Genomic DNA, 14,422 nt, shown 5'->3' with positions numbered 1-14,422 from the left:
TGGCAGGGCTTGTATCTTGCACTGATATGCCTGCTACATTCATTGCTCATTAAACTCTTTGTTCTTTCTCCTCCTCCCTCTGCTCTCGCTTTCCTTCCCTGATAGGATGTCTCTGCATCTAACCTTGCTGCTGGGTTAAATGCAGGTTCTGTAGTGTGATGGAAGAGGATGAAATCTGGCCTGTGAGGAGCTGATGTCTCACAGATGTGCTTGAATAGTACAAGGAAGCACAGGCTACTGCTTATACTGCACTTCAGATAGGTACCACCATGACCCTCTGTACTTACTTTGTCTTGGTTACCTGACTGTAAGATGAATAGATATCAGCAATATTGGTAACTGATCAAACCATTGTAAAGGTTAGAGCTGTTACAGATAGAACATTTTAAAATCAGATGGTGTCTTGTATGTTCCCTAAGGAGTAATGCAACCACACTTTCTAGTGGTTTGTCACACAGGAATCTAAATTCTCATTTGCATCTCAAGAGCAAAGCTGGTTATGCTAAGTTAATATTTAGCAACTTAAAGGCTTAGAAATGGAAATTTTTACAGATACTCTTTTTCCTTTCTCTACAAACCAGTAAAAGACCCTTTGGTTAATTTGTTTGATGTCCATTTTTTAGTTCCTTGGGAAATAAGATTCACTGAGAACACTAAGGACTTTCTATCACTGAAAAATGTCTTGATCCTTAATCTGAGAAATGTAGCTGCCATTCTTCTGGCCAAGGCATATTAAACAGAATTTGGGCCTTTAAAAATGTTTTGTAGTTAATCAGTCAAGTTCTTGCAGCTCACATGGATGCTTCTGCAGTGTGGCAAAACACTGCAGATGTAGGCAATAAGAGCTTGGCCTGGAGCATAGACCAGAAACTTCTCACAGGACCTCTTCTCTTAAGTATCTTTGAGTTTTCTTCCTGCAGTAATTAACGTATTCGGATGGTTAGGCTGTTTTACCTGTTTAGATGTAGCTCTTGTTGTCTAAAGTCTTCCCTCTACAATGTGAAATGGAAAAGGAGGCACAATTTTCGATTCCCCTTTCTGCCCTTCCTCTTCACTCCCTAGCTTGCTCTTAAAAGGATGCAGAAGGATGGTGGTCTCTATGTTAAAGGTTTCAGGTTAGCTAAAATTACAGTGATTTTCTTTCCATATTGCGTTAGGATCTGAGCTTTCTGTAGACCATTCAACTCCAGAATCACAAAGTGGTAATAAGAATTGTATGTTGACAGGATTGTTTAACCAACACAAAGATAGAGTAACCTGTCAAAGTTTGATTTACTGCTAACTGCAGGAATCTTGAGTCTTGCATCACTGCTGGAATTGTCAGACAACCTCCTGTGTGTCTTTTCTGCTTCAGTGATGCAAAAGCAATTGCTAAAAAAATATAAGTGATCTTTCAGTAAAAGCATTCTCCATTGTTTTCATGGAGAATGTTTTAATTCTAGCCAGAAATGGTGTATCAAGTCTGTTTGCCTTAGATAAAATGTAACAAAAAGCCATTCGCCCCATTTCTGTCCTTCATTGTTAAACAAGTATTTTATGCACTCAGTAAAATGTTACAGCATGGCAGAGGCATGCTGGTACTGCTTCAGCGTGTACAGAAGCATCTCAGTTGTCACACCTCATTCCACATACCTGGACCCTGCTGAAGGTTTCTTCAGGATGAAGTGCCACCCATAGTAAAGAGCTGAATGGGAGCAGGTACTTGACTAGTTGCCACATTGTGTGGTGCCTATTTAATAATGCTTCGTGATGGAGTTACCTAATGCAGTAAAAGCACTTGGGTGTGTTTGAAAGCTGGGAACCTCAGTTTAGTCCCTGAAACACTCTAAAAAAGGTGATGGATTCAATCAGCTTGTTTCAAGTGAGGCAATTCATACTGCTCATTTATAAAAAATGTTGTTGGGTTGCTGGAAAATTGGATGGAGAGGAAGGGAAGGCTGCATACTAATCTTGCTTACACACACTAGGTTGAGCCCAGGCATGAAGTGAAAGGAAAACTCTGAGCTCTTCATTATCTAATACTCCCTTAGGGCAATAGCAACTCACTATAGAGCCAGCAAACCAGGCACAGGGGCTGGCGGGGAGAGAGCACACATTGTTCTCAGAATATAGCTGGTGCTGGAATCTTTCACTGAGAATCTGAAGCCGCCTTTAATGCAAAATATTCCTCAAAGGGGTTTGTTTTACTGCTTGCCATTTCAAAAGCTACTTTCAGTCTAGAGTGATTGATGCCTTTTTCCTCACAAATGGTTGCAAAGTTAGGTATCATACAACAAAGGAAGCATAATCTTCCTTTCTCATTCCCCACCATGCATGAACTGAAGTTAAGCAGGTACCCTCCTTTTTTTGAACTGGAAAAAAGAACAAATGGAGAAGTTAACCTCTCTCTGCTTTATTGTGTTGTAGCTTTTCAGCCTTTCTGCAGTGCTTATTGGGCAATCCATATTGTGTGCTTCATTTCAGAGTAAGTGATCATTTTTGTACTGAAAATTTAAGTGCAAATTATTTCTGTGGAAAGGCTAAATATTTTTCCTGGAACAGAGAGGGTATGGGGACAGCACATAACATAGGCATCAAGTGTGTCCCACTGATACATGTTCTGGTTTGGATTTCTATAAGGAGCAGAGAATAGAAGTTAAAGTGTCTCTTCTGACATGGTAGGGTAATGATTTAGGGACAGGATTCATAGCACTGGTTCAGCTTGCATACATTAAACTGGTTGATTGACATTAGTCTGTTTAGGATTGTGAAGGAAAGTGGACCTCTCTAAAAAAAAGTAGAGGACTCAAGTATGTCCTCTTGCTCATGTTCCTGGCATTTGCAGGCTCCGTGGTGATTCTTCACATAAGCAGTTTAACCTAAAATAAATTTACTCTCTTCCCCCTTCCCATTAAACTAAATATAGCCTCTGGGGTGGCCCTTGCTGAAAGAGTGTGCTTCCCATTTAATGCAAATTTGCAGCCTTGAAGAAAAAGAAATGTGTGAACACCTGGCAAATGTGGTGGAGGGGAAAAGAATTTTCACCCCTTTCATGGAGCAACCCCTGTGTTGTCAGCAAAGCAAGTCAAGTTACAATCCTTCAACTGAGAACTTCTGGAGGATTTCTCATTTTCTGTATGTCTCAAATTCATTCTCTGGAGTGTTTGCAGCAGAGCAACCCTTACAGATGTTTTGAAGTTTATGTTTTGCCTAGGTAACATCAGGATGACAATTAATTCTGACACATTCACAAAGCACTGTTGAGGAATTGTTGCTCAGCATCTTTGATTCCATGATTTGTGCAGGGGAGGTTCAGGAAATGTGCTACTGCATCAAGTTAAAATTGGAATAAAGGACTGAGTGCAGTCTTGCTCTTAAATTCCCTGGCTTTCAGGATGATGTCTATCTCCCTCCCAGAGGGTATATGAAGAGCCTTCACTGTCTCAAAGATGGTCTTTGAACATATTTCTTATGCTTCTAGACCAGTACAGAAGGGGAAAATTACAGATTTTACTATCTCACAATCTCATCTTCTGCAATAATTCTGCTTTTACTTCTACCCCTGTAACTATGCAAGGAGAGAAGGAAGCCAAAAAGGGCACTGAAACTTCCCTGACAGTTCCCAGTGTTGGACTCCTGGACATGGGGTGAACACTTGTGGCTCAGGTCTAGAGTCCTCTGAATGCTGTAGAAAATTGGTGTCTGAATGAGAGGATAAAAATGAGTCATCAGTTTACATGTGCAGAAATGAGAAAAACGTTAGTCAGTCTTAACTCTGGAGGAGCTGCATGACTGTAACATCATCATAGCTTGATTAGTGAAGTTTTCAATATGCAGGGAGATTGGGAGGAGCACCAACAGAACCTCCACCTTGGACTTCCGAAGGGCGAACTTCAGCCTATTTAAAAAACTTGTCTGCAAAGTCCCCTGGGTACCAGCCCTCATGAACCAAGGGGTTCAGGAGGGTTGGACCTACTTCAAACAGGAGCTCTTGAAGGCACAGGAATTGGCGGTTCCCATGTGCCGGAAGGCAAGCCGGCGGGGAAGGCGACCAGCCTGGATGAGCAAGCAGCTCCTGGAGGATTTAAGGGGGAAGAGGAGGCTGTATCACCTTTGGAAGGAGGGGAAGGCTTCTCGAGGTATGTTCAAGGAAGCTGTTAGATTATGTAGGAATAAAATTAGGGAGGCTAAGGCCCAGCTGGAACTGAAGCTGGCCACCTCAGTCAAAGATAATAAAAAGCATTTTTATAAATATATTAACAATAAGAAGAAGGGCAGGAAGAACCTGAACTCCCTAGTGGACCTGGAGGGGAACACAGTTACTGAGGATGAGGATAAAGCTGAGGTCCTGAACACCTTCTTTACCTCAATGTTTAACAGCAAGGCAGGAGTTCAGGACGAGTGGTCTCCGGAGCTGGGCGTTGGGGTCGGGGAGCAGAGTAATACCCTGGAAATCCATGAGGAGTTAGTTCGGGACCTGCTGAGCCACTTGGATATCCACAAGTCCATGGGACCAGATGGGATCCATCCTAGGGTGCTGAGAGAGCTGGCGGATGTGCTAGCCAGGCCACTCTCCATCATTTTCCTCCAGTCCTGGCTCACTGGTGAGGTCCCAGATGACTGGAAACTGGCCAACGTGGTCCCCATCCACAAGAAGGGTCGGATGGAGGAACCTGGAAACTACAGGCCAGTCAGCCTGACCTCAGTGCCAGGGAAAGTGATGGAGCAGATTATCCTGGCAGCAATAACTGCGCACCTGAAGGATGGCCAAGGGCTCAGGTCCAGCCAACATGGATTCAGGAAGGGCAGATCCTGCCTCTCCAACCTGATCTCTTTCTATGATCAGGTGACCCGCCTGGTGGATGTGGGGAGGCCTGTGGATGTGGTCTACCTAGACTTCAGCAAGGCCTTTGACACCGTCCCCCACAGCAAACTGCTGACTAAGCTGTCAGCCTGTGGATTGGACCACTACACTCTGTGCTGGGTTAGGAACTGGCTGGAGGGCCGGGCCCAGAGAGTGGTCGTGAACGGTGCCGCATCCAGCTGGAGGCCAGTCACCAGTGGTGTCCCCCAGGGATCAGTGCTGGGCCCTGTCCTCTTCAACATATTCGTTGATGATCTGGATGAAGGGGTAGAGTCAGTCATCAGCAAGTTTGCAGATGACACAAAGTTAGGGGCAGATGTTAGTCAATTAGAGGGTAGAAAGGCTCTGCAGAGGGACCTCGACCGACTGGAAAGATGGGCAGAGTCCAATGGGATGTCATTCAACAAGTCCAAGTGCCGAGTGCTGCACTTTGGCTATGGCAATCCCATGCAGAGCTATAGGCTGGGGTCGGAGTGGCTGGAGAGCTCCCAGACAGAGAGGGACCTGGGTGTGCTGATCGACAGCCACCTGAATATGAGCCAGCAGTGTGCTCAGGTGGCCAGGAGGGCCAATAGCATTCTGGCCTGCATTAGGAATAGTGTGGCCAGCAGGAGCAGGGAGGTCATAGTGCCCCTGTACTCTGCTCTGGTTAGGCCGCACCTTGAGTACTGTGTCCAGTTCTGGGCTCCTCAGTTTAAGAAGGACATTGAGACACTTGAGCGTGTCCAGAGAAGGGCAACAAGGCTGGTGAGAGGCCTTGAACACAAGCCCTATGAGGAGAGGCTGAGGGAGCTGGGATTGTTTAGCCTGGAGAAGAGGAGGCTCAGGGGTGACCTTATTGCCCTCTACAACTACCTGAAGGGTGGTTGTAGCCAGGAGGGAGTTGGCCTCTTCTCCCAGGCAACCAGCACCAGAACAAGGGGACACAGTCTCAAGCTGCGCCAGGGGAGGTTCAGACTCGAGGTGAGGAGGAAGTTCTTCACCGAGCGAGTCATTCGGCATTGGAATGGGTTACCCAGGGAGGTGGTTGAGTCATCGACCCTGGAGGCGTTCAAGGGGAGATTGGACGTGGCACTTGGTGCCATGGTCTAGTCATGGGGTCTGCGGTGTCAGGTTGGACTCGATGATCCTCGAGGTCCTTTCCAACCTGGGTGATACTGTGATACTGTGATACTGTGTGATACCCCAGCACTTGGTGGCGTTGTCTCTTGGGACTGTCGCCAAGGGATTGCCTCACTGAGGAGTGGGACACCAGGAGTTGAAACAGAGAACTGCATCAGTGGCTTTCCTGGAGCTGGAATGAGCAATACTGCAAAACTGGCAGCCCTGTGTGGCCAAAGAGGAGAAGAATGTGCAGATCTGTTCTTCCTGCAGAGATGGGGAGATATTGGCAAATACACACATTTGCCCATGCCCCACTCAGCTGAGAGGGGAGAACAGCAGCAAAGGCAGCGCTTGGTGGGCAGAGAGGGGACTGGGTAGCATCCTGCAGCAGGCAGTTGTCTCATGATGCTGTCTAGCTGTATCAAATAAATTGGTTGGGAATTGGGAATTGATTGCAGGCACATAAAGGGGAGTATGGGCAAAACCAATCATAAAAGCAGTGGGGAAGGATTCTTACTATTGGTACCAAGATGTCAGCAGGTTCTTTGAATGCACTTTCCATTAATACTTGCAATCAGAGATGTTCTGCAAGCCACTCAGCACTTCATGGGAGAGGGAGGACAAAGTCAAAGTGTTTCAAATTATTGCAGAATCACTAACCCAGATTCATAATGAAGACTGAATTTTTGCAGTTCAAGAAGAGGCTTCATTTCCTTGTTGTGTAAGAAAACAGAGTATGTCTTTCAAAAAGCTGTAATCTTCATATTCCAGCTACCAAATTAACGATGAGAGTTAAGTAGACCAAATAATTAGGGTAAAAATTAATCTGTGTATTTAACATTAATGTCTAATATTTTAGAAGATGTTTATCACAGTATATTTTTTTTAGTAACATAGCTCATCACAGTTGCTGTCTAGCCAAACATTATTCAATTCTTATGTTTTGGCTACAATGAAGAAGCTAAGAAAATTAGTTTTGGACATCAAGACTGCATTTGCTCTCCTCTTTGCGGCTGTGTTGAGTAGAAAAAAAGAAGAAAAACATCTTGTGCTGTAAGTATAGTGGCAATCTAATCTTGGGCTACTAAAAAACATTAATTATTTAGTTGAAGTGTTGCTGCAAAGTGATCTGAAAACTGTATAAAGTATCTGTTACCCTTCTGAGATCGGTTAGCACATTTGTACTTGAGATTTCAATATTAATGATGAAATTACAGCTTCTATAATGTTATACTGTGTGTATTCTTTAATGTAAATAACCTACACTGTCAGCTAGCTGATACTGCTTTTGTCTCGGGGCAGAGGGAGAGAATGAATGCAGGTAGACTACTGCAAATGTATTAGGTTCTCGCAAACAAACCAGCAGTGGCTTTGGTCGGGATATGGATAAAATAATGCAGTGATGTGTTCAGAATATTACAAGACATGGTGAATTTTAGACATGCAGACTGCAAGAGCCTTCCTACATCAGCAAGAAACATATGAGCTGTAAGCATGCTAGTCCATTTCTGCTGGAACTTGTCTTTGAAGATGAGCTGTTAAGCCTTTTTAGACCCTGCTTCCTCTGATTATTAAAGGATCTGTGTTTTTTAAAAATAGGCAAGCTAGACCCAGCATCTCTGGCAAATTCTGTCTTTGGGTGCTATGTTTATGCCTCCTTAAGCAATATGAGCTGTCATTTTCTCCTACTCCCCTCTGACTCCCTGTGCACTCCTTCCTTTATCTCTTCCTCCTACTCTCAGTTTTGCATTTTGTTTCATGCTGCCTATTCCTGGAACAGTCTCCCAGTCTCTGCTGCCAAATCCTCCTTCCCTCTCTGCTCTTGCTAACCGGTTTCTTCCCGCAGTTGTTCCTGGGTTGTTTGCTTAACTAATTATCTCTCTGTTTGCTTTCTTTCCTATATGTGTTGTTCTCAATCATGTTTCTTAGTGTGAGATAGTATGTATGGCAGGATAAAGGAGGATATTTGCAGCTATTTTGTTGAACATTGTTTGCATTAGCTCTTTACACAATGATTAGTCAGTCCCCTTCCCATATGAGTGCAGAATTTTTCCATAACTTTCCATACACTCTTGAAAGGGCAGCCATGTTTTACCTTGAGGTAATTCCTAGTCTGTGTGAAAGCAAGCCTCTGTATTGCAGCAAGTGCCATGAGCTAGCTTATCCGTATAGGCAAAGTTCAGCTGTGTTTGTCAATTTGCCTGAAATGCTACGAAACACAGAGGTGTGGGCAAATCTGGTGATGCTCAGTAATACTGCTGTCATTGCACAGCTTCACTGCAGTGGTGATTGTGGTGTTGTGGCTGTTGTTTTCCTAGCATGGGCAAGCTTGCAAGGGCATGTATGGAGATGTATATGTTTACTGTTCATAAAGCATTTTTGTGTACTTTTTTGCTGAAAAGTCTTACCACAAAAACATTGCAGAAAAGCACAGCCCCCACCATATTAACAGAACTGTGTGTTGGTAAGTGGTAGTGCTGTATGCAAGTGGTTGATCAAGTTGTTGTGGTTTTTGCAATGCATTTTTTAGGCTGAGTACCTTTCTACCAGGCTAGATGAAGAGAAGTGGGTTCTCTTTCACACTGAACACCTTGCCATACAGGCTGATAACACATTTCTACCTCAAGGGAATTTCACTCTTCTGGTGATTCTGTTCTTTCCATTCCAGCTGAGAGAAGGCAATCTGATCACTGATGTATTTTTTAAGGAGAATGTCTGTGTTTTGTTTTGTTATTTGGTATTTTCTGGTTTTGATTCACTTACTTGGACCAAATCAATAATTTATTAGGAAAAAAAAAGAAACCCTGAAAACATTAGCGTTGCTTTAGGCTAAGTTCCACAGTAGTGGTCTGAACACTTGTCTTTTCTTAAGTCTCACTTCTGGTAATGTCTGACCTTGCATCTTACTGCTACATGTGAAACAGAAATAGTTTTGTAATGGTTTCATTCTATAAATACTTACACAAGCTTGCAAAATGACACACAAGACTAACTCCATTGATTTTTATGTGATTCATATGTTTTCCCTTTGTCAGAAACTTAAAGTGGACTTCAAAACTGAATTTCTTGATGGAGAAAACTATTTTTTTCTTCAAAACATAAATAGTTTCCATGATAATCACAACAATTTAATCCCATTTTCAGCAGTTGAATGCATTTTACAGGCAGGTTTACTGTCTGCAAGATTTGGGGAAGAGTCTCCAAGATAGCTCTGACTCCAAACCCTATGACTGGGCGCCTTGCAGTTTTCAGTACCAGGTCCTTTCTGACTTAGGTTGGACTCGATGATCCTCGAGGTCCTTTCCAACCTAAGGTATACTGTGAAGTTATACTGTGACTTCAGCTGCAGTCCCTAGTGGAGATGTTAATTTTGCTCAAAATCTTTGAGCCTTCCTGACAGAATTTTGGTTTTAATAGAGGGTGGATTTGATTGCAAATATGGCAGCTTTTGTTACTGAGTTTGCCTGTACTGTTAATTAGGATGTTAATCAGGTCCTGGGCTTACTCTGCATGAAGGAGTATTTTAAAGATGCAGCTTCATAGTAGAAAAATATTCTAGTTGTAATCAGTTGACTAATTAAAAAGGTAGGAACATAGCACCCACTTTAGCAATTAAGTCCATAAAATGGAAGGAGTAAGAACTAGTGGTGTGTAAATATAGTACAGTTTAAAAATTAGTGAATATATTTGAGATGTACTTTTTTTAAACAAGAAGTTCTGCTTCTCTGTGTTGCTTGTCGAAAAACAAAGGTTTCTATAAAGGGGAACAGGAAGTACAGTGTTGAACTTCTTGTTTAAAAATGGTAGCATGGCATAGTTTAAACTGTGGTGTGGAAATAAGGATGGCAATGCATGTGTTACTCTGATTTTGTAACAATTACAAACAGATTATTTGATAGAAGGAAAGTTTAACAGTAGCCAACACTATCATCTTTTCCCTAGCAGACTGTTCTCTCATTTATACATCCTTCATGCATTGAAAGCTAACTAGTGTGTGAAGCTGCTGAAGCCCATCAAGGCTGTAAGTACCCCAGTGGGCTGGAAATGCATGGGGTCTCCATCCACCCTCCTTCTCCTCCATCACAGGCAGCATGCTCAGCAACAACACTCAAGAGTGCAGTGATCACCAGATGAGTCCATGGTCAACAAACAGGTCCAAAGTCCAGCCATCAAGGCAGAGTGTCCTTGTAACATAATTCAGGTCATGACCTGAGCTCAGATACAATTCGCAGGTCAGTGGGTGAAGGCTGGTCAGGACATTTCTGGTGTATCCAGAGCCCGAACAGTATTCCTTGCTGAGTAGCCTCTTGAGATCTGTTTCTGCTCTATGCTTGTGAAAAAAAACAGATGATTATTTTTAGTGCATAGGTAGCTGTAGAGGCTTAGTGAGAGCAGTAGAACACTTTGCATTTGTTCCTGTCTTGCAAAATTCATGCCTCAAACTACTGTCTCAGCGAGCCTTTGTAATCTCCATAGACCTCAAGTCATGCCTTTGCCTCCTACTCTACTCTTCTTCCTTTCAATTGTTTGTTACTTACTAGGCCAAATTTGTAGTTTGCTTCTATCACTTTCATTCCCTATTTTTTGAAGCGACTTTGCACTGTGTTTATAGCTTACTTCTAATAGCCAAGCCAGAAAAAAAAGTGAGTATTTTGGGTTGATTCTGGGAGGCTTAGTTATGTCAAGCACACCAAGGAAGTAGGGAACTAGATATTAGAAACTACAAAGTCTGGGAAATATGCCATTGGCTTTGTGGAGGTTTTGTGAATCAAAGACATCATCTGAATGCAGGCAAAAGGAAGCTGCTGCCCACAGCTAGGGAGCATGTTCCTTTACAAGCCCAGTAAATTCTGGCCCTGTGAATCTTTATACAAATGTGTAAGAACAGGTAAACACAAGAGCTTTCCTGAGGTTATATGCTTTTGTAGAGCTTACTTACAGCTTGCTTCTGATGTCGGTTTGGACAAACCTTCACTGTGACAGTGTTAAACCTGTTCCGTGCTGTCATGTGTTCCTAGGTAAGATACACTGGAAAAGGTTATTAGCTCCTGTGTGCTGCCTGACAGGAGGAAGTAATTGAATACAGGAGATCAGGCTCTTGCTAATTGAGGTGAAATTTTTAAGGTACAGCTCAAAGGAATAACAGTTGGCTTTCATAGCAGTTACAAGAAAACTTTCATAATGTGCATTTCTGTATTAAGACACTTCAGCTGTGACTGACACCGAGTTGTCCTGTTTCTGCCAGTTGGTCTGTATTTCTGCACTTGCTAATGTTACTTCAGGGAAGACAGAGAGAAGACATTTTACTTTCTGCGGGATCGTTTATCTGAATGTGGTAAAGAGAGTACATGAGGCAATGGAAATTAGATTTTTGTCCATATCTAATGCAGAAGGAACTCCATTTATCTCCTGCTCTCACAGTTCAGCTGAAGATGTTCAGTCATGATAGACCATACATGTTGATAAGGAGGAGGCAAAAGATGCTGTGTTCGCACCTTTTGGGGTAACTGAGATACTTCCCGCCTGCATGTCTGACCTTTAAGCCAGGCTGAAAAACAAGTTGACAGTTTTCCCTTCCCAAAGTTGTCCTGTGGTGAGACAGAGCAACATGTAGGGGCTTTTGGTGCTTTTAATCTGAGGGAATACCTCAGTGTAAAAGTTTGATATTCTTTGCTTTTGAAAATGAGTCAGTTGTTGTAACCCCGAGCAGTGACTATAGAATGGTGGGGAGAAGGAAGGGAGCTGAAAAGCAGCTTTCCTGAAAGCTCTTACAAGGGGGAGCTTTTTGTTTCCAGAGGAGAGGATTGGCTTTTGTTGCTAGCAGGTAGTGCTGAACCATGCCTCTGTAACTGGGATGGGAAGGACTAACGCTGTTGTGTTTGGGGTTTTTTCTTTTTTCTTTTTTTTTTTTTTTTCCTTTTTTTGTACTATAAATGAGACAAAGATCTGCAGCCTACTAGGCTGTCAGTGGAAGGGATATATCATGTATCCCAACAGCAGGAACCTTGCAGGAGTCATGGAATCCCTGAGCATCTCACTGTAGAGCCGGCCTGGCAATGGGAGCCAGCCTCTTCCATCTCTGTGCCTCCATGGTGCCTTCAAAATTGATTGCACTGTCACAAGGGTAAATTCAAGTCTGCAGCTGGGTTTCCACCAGGCTGAGCTGAGAGGAGTTCAAGCATATCTGTTTAGCATGGACTGCAGTTTGTTGCTCTTGCAGAGGTGTAAGCTTACATACCTGTCTGGAGATGATCATAGAAAACAATAGTTATTACTTCATCTCACATCTTTTCCTCTCATATCAGACTGACACAGCTGAAGCCTGTTGGCCAGCTGGCAGCTCTCTGGCTTGCCACAGGTCTATAGCTGAAGAGGCCTGCAGAAGGACTTGCTGACACACTGTCTGGAGGCTGCAAGCCTGTCTGTCAGACCGGCATGGGCACCGTCAGTGAAATTCTTCCTAGAGAGAGTGATTGCCCATTGGAATGTGCTGCCCGGGGAGGTGGTGGAGTCATCATCACTGGAGGTGTTTAGGAAGAGACTGGATGGGGTGCTTGGTGCCATGGTTTAGTTGATTAGATGGTGTTGGGTGAAGGGTTGGACTCAATGATCTCAAAGGTCTCTTCCAACCTGGTTAATTCTATGCTATGCTGTGCTATGCTATTCTACCCCAGCACAGACCAGGGAGGGGCTGTGGTGTCTCATGGTCAAGCAGACTAATAAGGATTTTTTTTTGGTCATGATGACACCATTAAAGTGGAATGGGTTGAAAAATCAATCAGGTTCCTTCTCTGATTACTGTGTAACTCAATTACTGCAGTCCCTCTGGGGCCCAAGGCAACAATCGTCTCAAAGGAAGTGCTGAAGAAAGACCTCTAAATTAGAGCTGCTGTGTACATAGGCAAGAGCCAGCCACCACGTGTTCCAGAAAGAGGAATTAGCTTATGAATTATAGAAAGGACTGGGGAAATGTACTCATGACACTGGGTTTTAGGGTGGTAAGACCTGTGGCTCAGCTAGAAAGGAGCTTGTGTGATAGAAGTGGTTGATAAAAATGTCAAATGACACCCATTATCTTCCACGTGCCTTGGTAGGAAGGTGCCAGCAGCCCCAAATACAAATAATCTGGTCACTGGTTTTGGGTAAGTGCAGATCCTGAGCATTTGTACTAATCCACCACAAAAATTTCCACCCATCAGAAATACCTGGAGATCAGACATCAAACCCACACAATTCTGATTGTTATCTTGCTTTCATGTCACATCAGTGCCATGTGGCTTAGCAGCTGATAATTCACAAAACGGCTTGTGTTTCACATGAACACTGTATACTACTAGCAAACAATATCCAAGTTTGTCTTAGTGCTGGTGGTTTGTGAGATAGCTGACCTCACAGATGATGCCTTCTGATCTAGTGATGCTTTTCCAGCAGGACAGGAAACTGCTGAGCCTGTCCTTATACCAGTGAAACACTGCATCCTTGCTGTGCATTCTGACTGCCACCTCCTGCAATTCGCATTCAGGCAGTCCTGACAGGAGTTCAGAATGGGCCTTAAATAATCTAAAAACATTTTATTTGATGGTGTTAGATTCCAAGGAGTTTGATCTTAAAAGAGGAGACAGGTATTTTCTTTTCCTTTAAGACTGAGCAATTTTAAGTATAGTTTTTCTTCCCTCCCCCCCTTTCTTTCTCTCTTACAGATCTTTCTGGGCTTTGTATTCTGGGTGTGAGTGCTTTCCGACAGCTCCCTTACCTTTTACTATGAATTGTGGTCGGTATATTTGTTTTGCTGCTTTATTTTTTCTTTTCATTTGAACCTAAACCAGCTGATGTGGTCCCCAAAGAGCTAAATGCAGAGTGTGCCAAATGGCGTGCCCTCTGGCTGTGAAGCCTTGTTAAAGAGATTGGAGCTGACAGATTCTTCAGCAGCAATCTCATACAGGCCTTTTTGTAAAATTTGTGGGTTTGAGCTCACCCTTGTAACAAATGGGGGTTTGTCTGGGAGCTTTGTGAGAGGCTTGAATGGAGTCATTGTTATCAAAACACTGCTGTGATTCAGAAGTGCCAAGCAAAGGGTGTTTCTCTCCCTCTTGCCCCTCAGCTGGGCACTGCAGGTGTGGCAGCCTAGCTTAAACTCTGGTTTCATCCTTATTTTGCAGATTGTAATTTTCCTCTTTAAACTAATAACCAGGAAATTGAAGCTGCAGCTCTTTGCAAAGTAAGAGCTTCTGTTCAACAACAAAAATGTAGTTGAAGAGGTGAGCAAGCATAACCAGGGAAGAGAAGTATTTTCCAGGTTGGTGTTTTAGAGGTTGAATCGTAAAAGTAGTACAGTACTTTGCCAGGCTTTTGGATAGGTCAACATAGCCTTGGTTTTCTTACTGTTACCACAGTGGTACAAATTCTGTCCCAGAAATACTTGCTTGTAAATTCCTGCAAGTGATGCATGGGCTCCTGAGCTTATAAGCTCCTCTT

At 43.3% G+C, this 14,422-nt stretch overlaps 1 protein-coding gene across 3 annotated transcripts in view; it reads left to right on the top strand.

The window, feature by feature from the left end:
• Nucleotides 1-14,422, top strand: part of NDST2 (N-deacetylase and N-sulfotransferase 2) — a 128,296-nt gene that overhangs the window by 83,739 nt on the left and 30,135 nt on the right. The gene's annotated exons all lie outside the window — the stretch shown is intronic.

This window comes from Melanerpes formicivorus, unplaced genomic scaffold (assembly GCF_026170545.1).
Source record: "Melanerpes formicivorus ecotype bairdi unplaced genomic scaffold, bMelFor1.0.p_v2 SCAF_6, whole genome shotgun sequence".
NCBI lineage: Eukaryota > Metazoa > Chordata > Aves > Piciformes > Picidae > Melanerpes > Melanerpes formicivorus.
This window is presented reverse-complemented; position numbering and strand designations above follow the sequence as displayed.